Source organism: Meles meles, chromosome 1 (genome assembly GCF_922984935.1).
Source record: "Meles meles chromosome 1, mMelMel3.1 paternal haplotype, whole genome shotgun sequence".
Taxonomy (NCBI): domain Eukaryota; kingdom Metazoa; phylum Chordata; class Mammalia; order Carnivora; family Mustelidae; genus Meles; species Meles meles.
Genome location: NC_060066.1, coordinates 109,930,580 through 109,947,002, shown reverse-complemented (window position 1 = coordinate 109,947,002; position 16,423 = coordinate 109,930,580). Strand labels below are relative to the sequence as shown.

General features: G+C 40.3%; 1 non-coding gene across 1 annotated transcript; it reads right to left on the bottom strand.

Annotated features, from left to right (window-relative positions):
• Window positions 1-1,883: 1,883 nt before the first annotated feature.
• On the bottom strand, window positions 1,884-2,020 carry LOC123927750. The gene has a single exon (XR_006815535.1). It is a non-coding gene; the product is annotated as a U4 spliceosomal RNA (small nuclear RNA).
• Window positions 2,021-16,423: the final 14,403 nt, after the last annotated feature.

The following is a 16,423-nucleotide window of genomic DNA, read 5'->3' as shown; positions in this document are numbered from 1 at the left end:
GCTAAACAATAACTTCTGTAACAATCTGCTCAAAACGGCCATGACTTCATTAATAACTGACAGCTTCCCTAATTTCCCTAATTAATTACCTAATAATAACGGTCCAACTTCCAATGTGGGACCAACAACAGAAAGCAAAGTATGCACCCCTAACCAGCTGCATAGAATGTCCCATTTCTAGTTAGCCTGCCTCCAAGCTTCCCCAGGCCAACAGTTTCCAGTTGGGCAGGACATATATGATGCCTTCCCTTTTCTCTACTATAAAGTTTTCTCAATTTTCTGCCTGCCTTTGAGTAACTGACAGAACTCCAGTGATGGTAGCTGACTCCCTTCATTTATTTACACAGGCAAGAGCCGGGCATCCCTTAATTTTGCTCCTCATTTTAATGGAAATATTAATTATTTTGCCATTAAGAATAGTATTGTTATTTTGAAAAAGATGTTATCATGTTGAGTGGTCCTTCTATTTCATTCCTAAACAGTACTTAAAATTGGAGGTTCATTTTTATCAGATAACTTTTCAGCATCTTGTATTTTTCATACTCAAAGTTTTAAGATTAGATTTATTATTGAACCATCCTCAAGTTTCTGAGATAAGCATTTCTCAGTTATTGAATTATTCTTTCAATATATTGTAGGTAAGACTAATTTTTAGTAGTCAGTGTTGATCTTACTAGTTTTTTTTTTCCAATGATAATTTTATTTTCAGATTAGGAGGGCATCTTTGAGGTAACTAAGAAAGATAAACCATAACACTAGTAGCCACTTATAATTATAAAGGAATAATAAGCAAATGCCTCATCTTCAAGGGTGTAACAAAAATCAAATGTATTCAAAAGTGAAATGAAAATAAACCTACTTGCAAATTTCTGCTTTAATCAAATAGAAAACCATTATTTTAAGCATTGCCTTTATTTGAAAATTCTCTACTGTTGAGACAACGTCTCAGAAACAGGAATACTACATACATATAATAATGTTTTCTTTTTAAAAAATAATACTTTCTTTTAACACTACTCCTACATTAAATGATAGCAAGTTTTAGAGATTAGATTAATATGTTTAAAATTTAACTTAATGACATGAATATCCTGATGTTAATGATACTCATATTTTCAAATAATTAGACATATGTAAAATATAACACACAAGAATATGCTTAAAAAGATATCACAAATCACTGGCAAAGGGATAGATTATTCAATAACAAGTAGTGCTGGGATAACTAACAATTTGGGCATGTGGAAAGACAACAAATATTGTCCGAAGAATTATCCAGGGGGCTCCCCCAAGTTACCTGCCTGACAATGAGCTAGCTGGCTGGTATCTTGAGGGCCTGATCTCACCTTCCCCCAAAGTACCCAAGTGCTGGGCAGCCAGCATTTCCAGCAGCTCTCTAAAGAACTGTCACCAAAGCTCCAGCTATCTGACACCCAGATTCAGCTCCACTCTCGAGGCCTCACCCATGTTTGACCACAGTGCTCCTGGTACACTCAAGCCAGCCCACTACTCTCCTGATGGTGAGCGCATGGCTGCCCGCTCCTGCTGACCCTTCTATTTATGAATTCCTGCTTGAACCAAATCATGCTTGCTGGGGTATGCCTGAGCCCTCTTGCTTGAGGAAATAACGAGTTTAAACTCTGACCTCACATTATGCACAAAAACTAATTCTAGGCAGTCCACAAGTCAACAAAATTAAATCAAGATAATGAAAAGCTAGAATAAAATAGAATTCAACGATCATCAAATCTCTGGAAGATGAGACAAATTTCTAGACTTCATAAGAATAAGATGAATCACAAATTAAAAACACTAATTGATTTACTACATAAATACTTTGAACAGTCATATAACCAAAATAAAAAGAGGAAGAATAGAAGAAATATTTTTATCTAGTATGATAAATGGTTAAAGTCCCTATTATGTAAACACATTAATACAATTGATTTTTTTTTTTAATTAGCAATAATCGCGCCTCGGATAAACCTCATTGGCTACGATACTGCCACTGCGCAAAGCTTGATTTTTTTTTTTAAATCAAACGGTAAAAGGCCACTCGATAAAGTTATAAACAATCGACAAAAGAACTTGCAACAGGTAATCAAAGAAATGCAAATGAAAGCAACAATGAGGGGAGCTTTTTACCTACTTCACCTTTCTGACAGCTCCTTCTTAGTCTCTTTTGCTCTTCATCTCCCCAACTTCAGTATGTTGAAGCTCTAGGAATTCCACACTTAGATTTCTCTTTTTTCTATCTCTACTCATTCCCTAATGATCTCACCCAGTCTCATGGCTTTAAATAGCATCTACTTGTCAATGAGTCCCAAAATTTAGATCTCCAGCTCGGACTGGATATTCAGCTACCTACCTGCCATTTTCACATGGATTTTTAACAAGTGACTCAAACTTAATGAAAATGTGTCTCAGTCTGAACTACTGATACTAGTGCTCACCCCCCAAGCCCGTTCTCTTGCAACCTTCCCCTTCTCAGGGAATGGCAATCCCATTCTTCCTGTTGCCCAGGCCAAAAATCTTGGTACCACCCTGACTCCACTTTCTCCCTCATCTGCCACATCTCATTAGTCTGCAATTCCTGTCAACTCCGCCTCCAGGACACAACCACAATTCAATTCACTTCTCCCATCACCACCAGGATCCAATCTACCAACACAGTTCACTTGGATTATTGCAATAGCCTCCTAACTTGTGTCCTGGCTTCTGTCCTTGCCCCTCTTCCTGTTTTCAGGAGAACTGCCAGAGTGAACCTGTTAAAACCTAAGACAGATGTCCTCACTTCTTTGCTCAGTTCTCCAATAGTTGTCCATTCCCAGTAAAAGTAAAATCCAGGGGCACCCACGTGGCTCAGTGGATTAGGCATCTGCCTTCAGTTCAGGTCATGATCCCATGGTCCTGGAATAGAGTCCGGCGTTGGGACTCCCTGATCAGCCAGGAGCCTGCATCGCCCTCTGCCTGCCATTCCCCCTGCTCGTGCTCTCTCTCTCTGACAAATGGATGAATAAGATCTTTTTAAAAAGAGTAAAATTCAAAGATCTTATAAGCCCTACAGAATCTGTCCCCTTTTTACCCTGCTCCACCAGTTATCTCCAAGACCTTATCTAATATTGCCATCCTTCTTGCTGACACTGCTCTAGCCATATGGCCTTGTCATCTCCACCACACCAGCCATGCTCCCACTACATAACCTTTACACTTGCTATTCCTTATCTGGAATTGTCTTACCAAGGCATCAAATAGTTAGCTTTCTCATGTCCTTTGGGTATTAACTAAAAATTTTCCTTTACTTTTCCTCCTCCCTTTGTCTTCCTTTCCTAAAGAAATCAGTCCTACAGGATGGGGCAGAACCAGGTAGATCAGTGCACAATGTTGTGTCAGAGCCAAGAAGGATAAGGAGGGCCCCTTGCAGAGGGGTGGCCTGGCATGTGTGGGATGTCAGACCCCTAGGTGGGATGTGCTGAATGAGGTCAGAAAGGCATTGAGGCAGGGAAAGCTGTGACAGCAGAGGAAGAGACCAATAATACACAGCGGGTTTGATCAAATATGAATTAATTTCTTTAAATTAAGGATAAAGGGAGGTAATTTCTCACTGTCAGGTTACAGAGTATGAAGATGGAAAGGGGATAAAACTAGAATGAACCCTAAGGTGTTAGATTGAAATTGGAGTGAATGCATGATTTTCAATATAGGTATAGAGACATAAATATAGATAATTATTGTGTGTGTGTATATTGTGTGTGTATATATCACATATATATATATATATGCAAATGTATATATGCACATATATTCCCCATCCATTAAATGGAACTGGGAGGAGCAACTCCATCCAACCCCAATAGCAATGAGCACACCTAGTACCCAGAGTTGTGACTTCAAAATAGCACTTTCATGGGCTCCTTAGAGAAATGGCCATTTTGAGGACTGGGCCAGGAAAGTACAAGATAAGCCTGGAACATATTGGTGTGCCAGAAAACAAGGAAGTGTTCAAAGAATGATGGTGGCATGTCAAAAGGACACTGAAGCTAAGCCTGAAGGGGTTCCAATGGGAAAACCTAAGAACAGTTTAAACACCAAAATAATGACACTCACTCACGGACTGAAATAGGAAACTGCGCTCATACACATATAAACAAACAAACTGAAAGTCTGATGTGGAGTATATCCAGTTTCTCACCATAAAACACTTAATTACAAAGAGAAGAAGAACTTTACAGTGGACAAGCTTGAAGGATACCTCCTAAATCAAGTGGCCAAAGTAAACATTATCAGTAATGGAACAAACAGAAATTATGTGCCCCCGATAAGACGCAATGAGAACACAGCATTGTTTCTGTCATACTCCCATCAAAAATGAATAACCCTAAGTCTAATCACAAGGAAACACCAGACAAACCTAAATTAGGGGATATTCTACAAAATAAGTGGCCTGGAATTTTCAAAGGTTATCAAGGTCACAAGAGCTGAAGAAACACTGGGAAACTGTTTCAGCCTGAAAGATACTAAAGAGACATGATAACTAAAAGCAACAACTTGATGCAGAACAGGATCCCTTTTCAATAAAGAGCATTACTGAGACAACTGGCAAAAATCTGACTGGGGTATGAGGATAAGACTGTATTAACGTCTTGGTGTTAATACTCCTTTTTTGGTGCTTATATTTTGGTTATGTAGGAGAAAAGTCTTTGCAGTAAAAACACACGAAACTATTTGGGAAGGTGGGACATTACATGGGTAATTCTCAAATGTTTCAGAAAAAAAGACAGTTTTTGCTTCTATACTTGCAAGTTTTCTGTAGGCTTGTGATTTAAATTTAAAATATATTTTTAAATTTGTCACTTACTCAATGAGATCTTTACCAGCCACTCTAATTAAAATGCTCATCCTAGTGACACTCCTTCATGCTTTATTTTTATCCCGTAGCACCTATATTTTATTTATTTAGTTGACTGTATCATCCAAGAGCATCTAGAAGAACAGGAATTTTAAAAATTTTTTATTTTTTATTAACATATAATGTATTATTAGCCCCAGGGGTACAGGTCTGTAAATCGCCAGGTTTACACACTTCATAGCACTCATCATAGCACACACCTTCCCCAATGTCCATAACCTAGCCACCCTCTCCCTCCCTCCCCCCAGGAACCCTCAGTTTGTTTTGAGAGATTAAGAGTCTCTCTCTCTTTTTTTTTTTTTTACTTTCTTTTCAGCATAACAGAATTCATTGTTTTTGCACCACACCCAGTGCTCCATGCAATGCGCGCCCTCCATAATACCCACCCCCTGGCTCCCCCAACCTCCCACCCCCCTTCAAAACCCTCAGGTTGTTTTCCAGAGTCTCTCATGGTTCATCTCCCCCTCCAATTTCCCTCAACTCCCTTCTCCTCTCCATCTCCCCATGTCCTCCGTGTTATTTGTTATGCTCCGCAAATAAGTGAAACCATATGATAATTGACTCTCTCTGCTTGACTTATTTCACTCAGCATAATCTCTTCCAGTCCTGTCCATGTTACTACAAAAGTTGCGTATTCATCCTTTCTGATGGAGACATAATACTCCATAGTGCATATGGACCATATCTTCCTTATCCATTCATCCGTTAAAGGGCATCTTGGTTCTTTCCACAGCTTGGTGACCGTGGCCATTGCTGCTATAAACACTGGGGTACAGATGACCTTTCTTTTCATTACATCTCTATCTTTGGGGTAAAATACCCAGTAGTGCAATTGCAGGGTCATAGGGAAGCTCTATTTTTTTTTTAAGATTTTATTTATTTATTTATTTGACAGAGAATGATCACAAGTAGATAGAGAGGCAGGCAGAGAGAGAGGGAAGCAGGCTCCCTGCTGAGCAGAGAGCCCGATGCGGGACTCAATCCCATGACCCTGAGGTCATGACCTGAGCCGAAGGCAGCGGCTTAACCCACTGAACCACCCAGGCGCCCGGGAAGCTCTATTTTTAATTTCTTAAGGAATCTCCACACTGTTCTCCAAAGTGGTTGCACCAACTTGCATTCCCACCAACATTGTAAGAGGGTTCCCCTTTCTCCACATCCTCTCCAACACACGTTGTTTCCTGTCTTGCTAATTTTGGCCATTCTAAGTGTAAGGTGGTATCTCAATGTGGTTTTAATTTGAATCTCCCTGATGGCTAGTGATGATGAACATTTTTTCATGTGTCTGATAGCCATTTGTATGTCTTCATTGGAGAAGTGTCTGTTCATATCTTCTGCCCATTTTTGGATATGATTATCTGTTTTGTGTGTGAGTTTGAGTTCTTTATAGATCCTGGATATCAACCTTTTGTGTGTACTGTCATTTGCAAATATCTTCTCCCATTCCGTGGGTTACCTCTTTGTTTTGTTGACTGTTTCCTTTGCTGTGCAGAAGCTTTTGATCTTGATGAAGTCCCAAAAGTTCATTTTTGCTTTTGTTTCCTTTGCCTTTGGAGACATATCTTGAAAGAAGTTGCTGTGGCTCATATCAAAGAGGTTACTGCCTATGTTCTCCTCTAGGATTCTGATGGATTCCTGTCTCACGTTGAGGTCTTTTATCCATTTCGAGTTTATAAGATTAAGAGTCTCTTATGGTTTGTCTCCCTCCTGATCCCATCTGTTTCATTTTTTCCTTCCCTACACCTCAAACCCCCCACTTTGCCTCTCAACTTCCTCATATCAGGGAAATCATATGATGATTGTCTTTCCCTGATTTATTTCGCTCAGCATAATACCCTCTAGTTCCATCCACGTCATTGCAAATGACAAGATTTCATTTCTTTTGATGGCTGCATAGTATTCCTTTGTGTGTGTCTGTATATATACACACACACAATGGAATACTATACATCCATCAAAAGAAATGAAATATATATGTATATATATATAAAATGTGTGTGTATAACTGAAAGTCTGATGTGGAGTATATCCAGTTTCTCACCATAGAACACTTAATTACAAAGAGAAGAAGAACTTTACAGTGGATATATATGTATTTATATGTATATGTGTATATATATATATATATATATATAAATATAATACACACACCACATCTTAGAAGAACAGGAGTTTTTGTCTTTTATTCACTGCTGTGTCATGAGAGCTTAGGACATTGCCTGGAGCATAATAAGTACTCAATAATGTTTAATGAATAAATGAATGTAAAAGACTACTAAATAAGTCTATGTTTTAAGTCAGATAATAACCATTATGAGGGAAAAAAATAACCATTATGAGGACAAGTGAAGTAAAACTATTATTCTCATTATCAATGATAACTTGTTAAATGTCCTTTGGGAAAATAATTTGGCAATTAAGAATCATAAAAACAGGGGTGCCTGGGTGACTCAGTGGGTTAAGCCTCTGCCTTTGGCTCAGGTCATGATCTCAGGGTCCTGGGATCGAGCCCCGCATCGGGCTCTCTGCTCAGCAGGGAGCCTGCTTCCTCCTCTCTCTGCCTGCCTCTCTGCCTACTAGTGATCTCTGTCTGTCAAATAAATAAATAAAATCTTAAAAAAAAAAAATCTGTTTGAATACAAAGTATGTTAATAGAAGAAAGCAGTTTACATAAAATCAGAAGAATTTGGTGGCCTTATTAGTCTTGGACTCCTGAGGCAAGATATGCTAGATACACCAAATTCTAACACCATGAAAAAGGTATACTTTAATGTGGATCAGAGTAGGATCATCACGCCTGTCAGACCAACAAAATAGCACTCAAGACCATCCAGCACCTTCTGTTCTAACTCCATGATCTGATTATAAACTTGGCCTCCTGGTTACCTTTTCTTGAAGGAAAATATTCTAGACCTCTATCTAGGCAGAGGAGTACCTGAAATGCAGCTAATCCTAACTGAGATGTGCTTTAAGTGTAAGATCCACTCCAGATCTCAAAGACTTAGTATGGAAAAAAAGAATGTAAAATATCTCAGTAAGAATTATGTATTGATTATATGTTAAAGTTATAACATTTTGGATATATTGGGTTAAATACAATATATTATTAACATTAATGTTACCTGTTTCTTTTTACTTTTTAAATATGGATATGAGAAAATTTAAAATTACTTCTGTGGCTCGCATTTGTGGATAGTATTATATTTTTATTGACAAGCACCAATCTGGAACACTGAACAAGAATACTACAGTCAATATAAATGTACAATCTCCCTAAAAACTAAGAAATTGACACCAGGTTTAGATAGCAGTCTCTCTGAGCTCTCATGGGGGCATGAGTTTATCCCTCATATCTGTACTGACAAAATCAGATCTTCAATGAAGTGAGTAAATTGAGGTTCTGGCACTCTCTGAGCTTCCTGGGCACAAGCTGTCCACTCTGCTGTTTGTCTGCTTGCCATCTTTTTCTCTTGGCTCATAATCTTGAGTTTAGACTGTATTCTTCAGGGGATAGTGTTGTGTGTTCCCACCTTTGTTTTCCTAGCATTCAGTGCCTTAAACAAAGGTATTAAAAGATTTTTTTTTTTAAAGATTTATTTATCTGACAGATAGAGATTACAAGTAGGCAGAGAGGCAGGCAGAGAGAGAGAGAGGAGGAAGCAGGCTCCCAGCCAAGCAGAGAGCCCGATGTGGGGCTCAATCCCAGGACCCTGGGATCATGACCTGAGCCGAAAGCAGAGGCTTTAACCCGCTGAGCCACCCAGGCGCCCCAAAAGATTTTTTTTTAGGAGGGCGCCTGGGTGGCTCAGTTGGTAAGTAAGCATCTGCCTTCAGCTCAGGTCATAACCCCAGAGTCCTAGGATCAAACCCACATTGGTCTCCCTGCTCAGCGGGAAGCTTGCTTCTCTCTCTCCTATTCCCGAACCCCCTCAACCTAGTTCCCTCTCTTTCTGTGTCTCCCTCTGTCAAATAATTAAAATCTTAAAAAAAAAAAAAAAAAGTTTTTTAGGGGCTCCTGGCTGGCTCACTGGGTAGAGCATACAACTCTTGATTTTAGGGTTGTGAGTTCAAGCCCCATGCTGGGTGTAGAGACTACTTAAAAATAAAGGTTTTTCTTTTGTTTTGTTTTATTTTGTTTTCAAGATTTTACTTACTTATTTGACACACAGAGAGAGATAGTGAGAGAGGGAGCCCAAGCAGGGGGAGCAGTAGGCAGACAGGCAGAGGGAGAGGGAGAAGCAGGCTCCCCACTGAGCAAAGAGCCCCATGTGGGGCTCGATCCCAGGATCCTGGGGTCAAGACTTGAGCCAAAGGCAGCCACTTAACTGACTGAGCCACCCAGGAGCCCTCAAAATAAAGTCTTTTTTAAAAAAAAAAGTCTGTTGTGGGGTGCCTGGGTGGCTCAGTCGTTGAGCTTCTGCCTTCGCCTTGGGTCATGCGTGATCTCAGGGTCCTGGGGTCAGGCCCCACATCAGGCTCCCTCCTCAGCAGGAAGCGTGCTTCTCCCTCTCCCACTCCCCCCTGCTTGTGTTCTCTCTCTCGCTGTGTCTCTCTTCAAATAAATAAAGTAAAATCTTTAAAACACCAAAACAAAACAAAACGTTTGTTGGGATGCCTAAGTGGCTCAGTCAGTTAAGCGTCTGCCTTTGGCTCAAGTCATGATCCCAGAGTCCTTGCTCAGTGGGAAACCTGTTTCTTCCTCTGCCTGCTACTAGCCCTGCTTGTCCTCTCTCTCCAAATAAATAAATAAAATCTTTTTAAAAAATAAAAATGAATAAAATTTAAAATATTTTTAAAGTTTATTAAATGAACCTTCTTCCTTTATCATAGCTATAGACCTCCTTACCTTAAAAAGCTTATGTACAGAACTTCTCCATTGGTTTTTTTCTTTACCAGGTAATTGTGACTGACTTGCAAAGATTTAACACATCAAAACCTGAAAGTAAATCACAATCATGTGAACCAAAAATAATGAATATATAACACGGAGTGATGGCTTAACAACCATCCCATCACAGCGTATTTTACTATTAAGGACAGAGCCTTAGAGACAAACCACAGAATTGATATTTCTTCATTATGCAATGGCCTACATTATATGACCTCTTATTTGTCCCTGAATTCTAACAGCAACCTCACGGCTGATATAGAATAATGGTGGAAGGGAAAATAGATGACACAAAAAGGAAAGATTTATCATGAGATCAGTGTGATACTTTGGCCTCTTAATGTAGGCCAGGTAACAACAATGCTTTTCTCAGCAAGTAGTTCCTCAATGTTCTATCATTTGTGAAAGAAACAAATTCACTACTAACTTTCCCTGCTAAATAGCTATTTTTGAGTACTGTATCAGCATCAAAACAATGCTGAAAACATAATCTCTCAATATAGGAGGGGAGGAACCTTCCTCCCAAATATTTACCCTTTCAAAAGGAAAATTGTTTTCGGAGAAATGCTGTTACCCAACAGAAAATCTTGGCTTCTTAAAATACAGGTATGTTCCCAACTCTTGTTTTAACTGAAATAATTGGTCTTCATTTAACCCAGTTTTGTGAGCATTTTATAAAAGCCATTGAAAAAGCCTGAGAAAGTAGTGACATGAGATTTACTAGAATTAAACATTTACAGGGGCACCTGGCTGGCTCAGTAGGTAGAACATGTGACTCTTGATCTCAGGGTTGTGACTTTAAACCGCATCTTGGGTATAGAGATTACTTAAAAATAATTTTTAAAAAATTAAAAGATGGGTTTATGTTTCTATAGAATTAGCAACTATAAAATTTTTGTAAGATCTTATTTTTAAGTAATCTCTACACCCAACGTGGGGCTCAATTTCACAACCCCAAGATCAAGAGTCACATCTCTATGAACTGAGCCAGCCAGGTGCCCCAGTGTCCCTTGGTATTTTTATAAAAACTGTGTACACCCAAATATTATCTGAAATGTGACTTACTAATCCCAATAAAAAGTATAATTTGATGAGTTTTTCTTCAATAGTTTGAGCCGCTTCTAACAAACTGCAGTTTAGCTGCCCTACCTAAAGGAAGAAAAACTAGAGTCCTTAGCTGCTGCCCTTTGCAAACTTCCCCACTGGAAGGATTCTTTCCTTTCAGGAGAAAGAAAAAAACAAAACAAACAAACAAATTCTCAACCTATGTTAAACCTCTTTATCATTTTACATGTGGCCTAAGTGTCATTTTCCAGTGCTTTGTCTGAGTAGCTGGTCGCTCTAGTACTCTCCAGAATTGATTTGCCCTTAGGTACCAACTTGACTACTGAACTATTAAGACTGGGCTCCAGCAATTTTGGATTTAAATAGGTTAAATGAAAATAGGAAAACCACAAAACAGCTGGCTAGCTCCTAGAAACAAGCAGTAAAGCTCACGGAACAAAGGTCACCCGAGTGCAAACTTAAGCATGCACAAAGAAACGGAAGCAAAGTGTCCTGAGCTCCAGTTGCCTTTCCACCTTAGAAATCTTGAAAACGGGGGCGCCTGGGTGGCTCAGGGGGTTAAGCCTCTGCCTTCGGCTCAGGTCATGGTCTCAGAGTCCTGGGATCGAGCCCTGCATCAGGCTCTCTGTTCAGTGGGGAGCCTGCTTCTCTCTCTCTCTCTGCCTGCCTCTCTGCCTACTTGTGATCTCCATCTGTCAAATAAATAAATAAAAAATCTTTAAAAAAAAAAAAAAAGAAAGAAATCTTGAAAACGTACAGAACACACCAACGTTTATACTTGCTAACTTGGATGTGATGTTCATGAACGGGAGCCCAAGAAAACTCAAATTTCAGATTAAATTAGGAAGAAATCAGAAGCTCTGTAAATCCTCAAGCGAGGGTTGAAAAACATTTAAAAAAAAAAAAAAAAAAAAAAAGGATGAAAAGGAAGGTCCTAAGGAAGGACCCGACCGGCGAGTTCCTGTCCGCGATAGGCAAGCCGAGCGGACCCAGGAAGAGGAAGGAAGCGGAAGAAGGACCACGGGCGCTTTTTCGCCGGCAGTTGGCGCGCGAGCTGCAGGCGCGACTTAGCCACTCACTGTCCCCTGCGCGTGCGCAGCTCGCTGACTGGAAGTTGCGGAAGCGCTCCAGCCCTCACTTATCTAGGGGGTGGGAGGGGCGGGCGGGGCGAGGTCACGTGACCGGGACTGCGGTATTTCTGGCCCAATCCAAGGCGTTTCGGAAAGCGCCCTTGCAGAGCAATTCGGGTAGCCCCGTGTCGACCAGAGGCTTGCTCTCTTTTTAATATCCTGGCTGTTCGAGTCTCTTCTTGGATCTAAGAATCTGGTTTCATGCAACTTTTTGTCGTGCGTCTCGCAAGTCAAATTAGGGGCGCAGTCTGGAGTGATGGACACTTTTTATTTCTTTTCCCCCATAATTAGAGTGTCAGCTTTTTAACTTCAAGGCCTCTTACCGTCTCCTTAAGACGCTCAAATCCGATTCCTACGGCTGGAGACTCCAGCATCCCTGGAGGGCTATTGTTGTAAAAATAGTACTCTAAAATAAGAAAAACTGGTTTATCTGTATCTCAAGGCTTGAGAATTGGGGAAATTAAGGTAAAAATTTAAAAAGGCAGGTGTTCCATAGGACTCTGATAGATAACTTACCTCAAAAATGCACCCCCAGGGCGCCTGGGTGGCTCAGTGGGTTGAAGCCTCTGCCTTAGACTTGGGTAGTGATCCCGGGGTCCTGGGGTCCAGCCCCATGTTTGGCTCTCTGCTCACTGGGGAGCCTGCTTCCCTGCTCTCTGCCTGCCTCTCTGCCTAATTGTGATCTCTGCCTGTCAAATAAATGTTTTTTAAAAACGCACCCCCATATGACCCCCCCTTTTTTAAAGATTTTATTTATTTGACAGAGATCACAAGTAGGCAGAGAGAGAGAAGGAAGCAGGCTCCCTGCTGAACAGAGAGCCCCCAGGACGCTGGGATCATAACCTGAGCCGAAGGCAGAGGCTTTAATACACCGAACCACCCAGGCGCCCCCCATAAAATCCCTTAATCTCGGTTTAAGCAATTAGGGATCTCTGGGTGGCTCAGACGGTTAAGTGTCTGCCTAGGGCTACGGTCATGATCTCAGGGTTCTGGGACTGGGTCCCTAGTCAGGTTCCCTGCTCAGGGGAGAGCTTGCTTCTCCCTCTGGTTCTCCCCCTTTTTGTGAGCTCGCGCTTGCTTGCTCTCTCTCTCTTTCTCTCTCAAAAATTTTTTTAAAGGATTGATATAAAAATCTCTCACTCTGTTTTTTTAGGCCTTCTATCAAGAATCTAAAGTAGCGATGCTGGGATAACTTTACCTACACGATGTTGTTGGTAAGCCCCAGAGGAGTGTGAAAGGAAACAAGGCCTTAGAGAAACTCCGGCTTAAGGCTAGAGCCCTTGAAGTGAAAAGGAAGTGGGGTAAAAGCAAAATGGATTGAGGCTGAGTTCTAACGTTCTAATCCTTCACCTACTGACTGCTACAGCTACAGCCCAGGAACCTTGGCAGTGGGGAATCAACAGTGCAAAACGAATGCAACAGTGCCAAAGGATAAAATGTCAAATATGTCAAAACAATTAGGAAAAAAAAAAAAAAAAGGATAGCGCCCTCCACTTTTCCTTTTACAGAGAGCTTGGGAAAAATAAGCGCCCCCTCGACCTGGAATCCTAGTCAGAAAATTTCACTCATTTCCTACAAATGCTAAATCCTTAACACAGCAGAAATGAATTCGTTCTTAACTCAGAATATTCTTGTAAATGGTATGGGGTGGGGGGAGTGCAGAACTAAAAATGCTGGACTTGCACTGACTTCTCTGCCAGAGTTGCAGAGTGATTGTAATTGCTGCTTCCCTTGCAGATGCTAGTTTTCTCTGGTGCTGCTCTCATTGGTTCTTAAGTATAGTTGCTTCAACTGCAGTTCTTCCAGTACACTTACAGGTTCCTCTACGAAGTCGTCTTCCTCAGTCACAGCTGTCCATAGAAGTGAAACTGAGCTTCCCTGAGCACACTGTGCTTCTCTGTGCTAGCTTCTCTGTGCCAAGAGAAGACTGGGAGAAAATGCCTCCACACAGAGAAACCCAGTCGCCTCAGGAAGCTAATTCTGGGGCTGTGGAATGAGTTTATCCAGCTGAAGTGGAAGCACAGATTATGGCTGTCATCTTGCAAGATGGCGCCGTCTGAATATTTAATAGGAGAATCACAGAAAATAGGGAAGTGTTGGGTGTCAGTTACTTCTTAACAGCTGGAATGAGTTGTTTGTTGTTTTGGTTTTTTTTTTCCGCCAGCATTGCGTGCCTGTTGATGGCCTGTGTCAGGACTGTCGAGTAATGTGGATGTGTCCATTTGTCAGATGATGGCCTTAAGCAAAAATTTGAGTTATTTGTAAATATTCATACATTTGAATAAGTCATAGTTGCTTCTGGGGTGCCTGGGTGGCTCAGTGGGTTGAAGCCTCTGCCTTCGGCTCAGGTCATGATCTCAGGGTCCTGGGATTGAGCCCCGCATCGGGCTCTCTGCTCAGTGGGGAGCTTGCTTTCCCCTCTCTCTCTGCCTACGTGTGATCTCTCTCTGTCAAATAACTAAATAAAATCTCTTTTTTAAAAAGTCATAGTTGCTTCTGATTCTTAGTCAGAATTGCTGTTATAGGGTAACCCTGCTTCAGGCTTATCACCTGAAACAGTGACTAGATTTGTATGAAATAAAACTATTTTACCAGTATATATGCTATTTTTTAAAGATGCTCCTGGAGATCAACCCATTTTATAATTTCCATTTTGTGGTATAACCTGTTCTCCTCCTTCAAGTTAGGACTGATCAACAGACTAACACAAGTCACTGCCTCGGGCCAAGTCACCCAAGCCAGGTTTTCAAATCTTAGGCTGATTAGTACATGAAAGAGGAATGCAGTAGTAGAATGCTGTTATTAAGTAACAGTTGCAGAATATCATTGCATCCAGTACTAGAACTGAGGGGAAATTTTCAGCAACTGGGAGAATGTCGCATATTCCAAAGCCTCTCTTTAAAATACAGAAGGAATAAACACTACTTAAGTGTTTTGAATCACAATCTCACAGAATTGCTTTATTATCTAACACCACCAAAAACCTTTAGTGTAGTTCTATCATTTTCTTTAACCAAGGGGAAAAAGGCTTTGAATCTTTTAAGACATAGAACACATGCACACAAAAATACTAATTTTAATAAACAATTTCTGTAGTTGAGATATACTTCAATATTTTCCATATCTTAAGCAGAGTTCTGTAATTAAAATACATTTTCAATATTAAACCGTAGGCAATCATGAAAACATTACTTAACATATTTGTGCCTTGACTTTGTAAGATACATTCCAGAGTTGTCTATAAATGAAACATGATAAAGATTTTTTTTAATTTGACAGAGAGCACACAAGCAGGAGGGAACAGCAGAGGGAGAGGGAGAAGCAGACTCCCCATTGAGCAGGGAGCCCAACAAGGGGCCCGATCCCAGAACCACAGGATCATGACCTGAGTCCAAGGCAGACACCTAACCAACTGAGCCACCCAGGTGCCCCAACAAGTGAAACATGTTAAAAATCACTTCTCCCTTGAAAAACAAAAGACAGCAGAAAAAGCATTGGTTCAGGTTTCAATCATGGTGAACACGCGAGAACTGTTTGTATTATATTATCTAAGGATTCTGAAGAAAAAACTCTGCAGTATAAATGAAGACTTTAGATTCATTTATTAAAACTTTTGGTATACAGGGGCACCGGGGTGGTTCAGTCGTTAAGTGTCTGCTTCTCCCTCTCCCCCTCCCCCTGTTGTGTTCTCTCTTAAATAAGTAAATAAAATCTTAAAAAATAAATTGTGTACAGCAGATTTATAATCACCATAGTTAACTGTAGATAAGTTACTTCAACTATACATAACAAAGTTATTACTTCACACTAGAATACAGAAAGTACTGGCTCATTTGCCACATTCACTAATGGAACTAGAGGGTATTACACTAAGTGACGTAAGTCAATCAGAGAAAGAATTATCATATGACCTCACTCATATGTGGAATTTAAGAAACAAAACAAGAGGATCATAGGGGAAGAGAGTAAAAAATAAGATGAAACCAGAGAGGGATTCAAACCATAAGAGACTCTTGAATCATAGGAAATAAACTGAGGGTTGCTGGAGGGAAGTGGGGGGGAATTGGGGTAACTCGGTGATGAACATTAAGGAGGGCATGTGATATAATGATATAATGAGCACTGGGTATTATATCCGACTGAAGAACCACTGAACTCTACTTCTGAAACTAGTAATACATTATATGTTAGTTCACTGAATTTAAATTTTAAAAACTTTAAAAGTACTGGCTCAGTTTGCAACTCCGAATGGAAACTTAAGGGAATCCAGAACTTTTTCTGCTTCTTGGACAAAAAAAAAATAAGACAGATGATGGGTTAAATTATTATATTGTAATACCTCTTATGACATCCAAGTGTTTGAGAACTTCCAAGCTGTTCTTAAAAAGACTTTCAAAGCCCCCAGCCGTGGTGTTCAAAAAGTGAATGTCA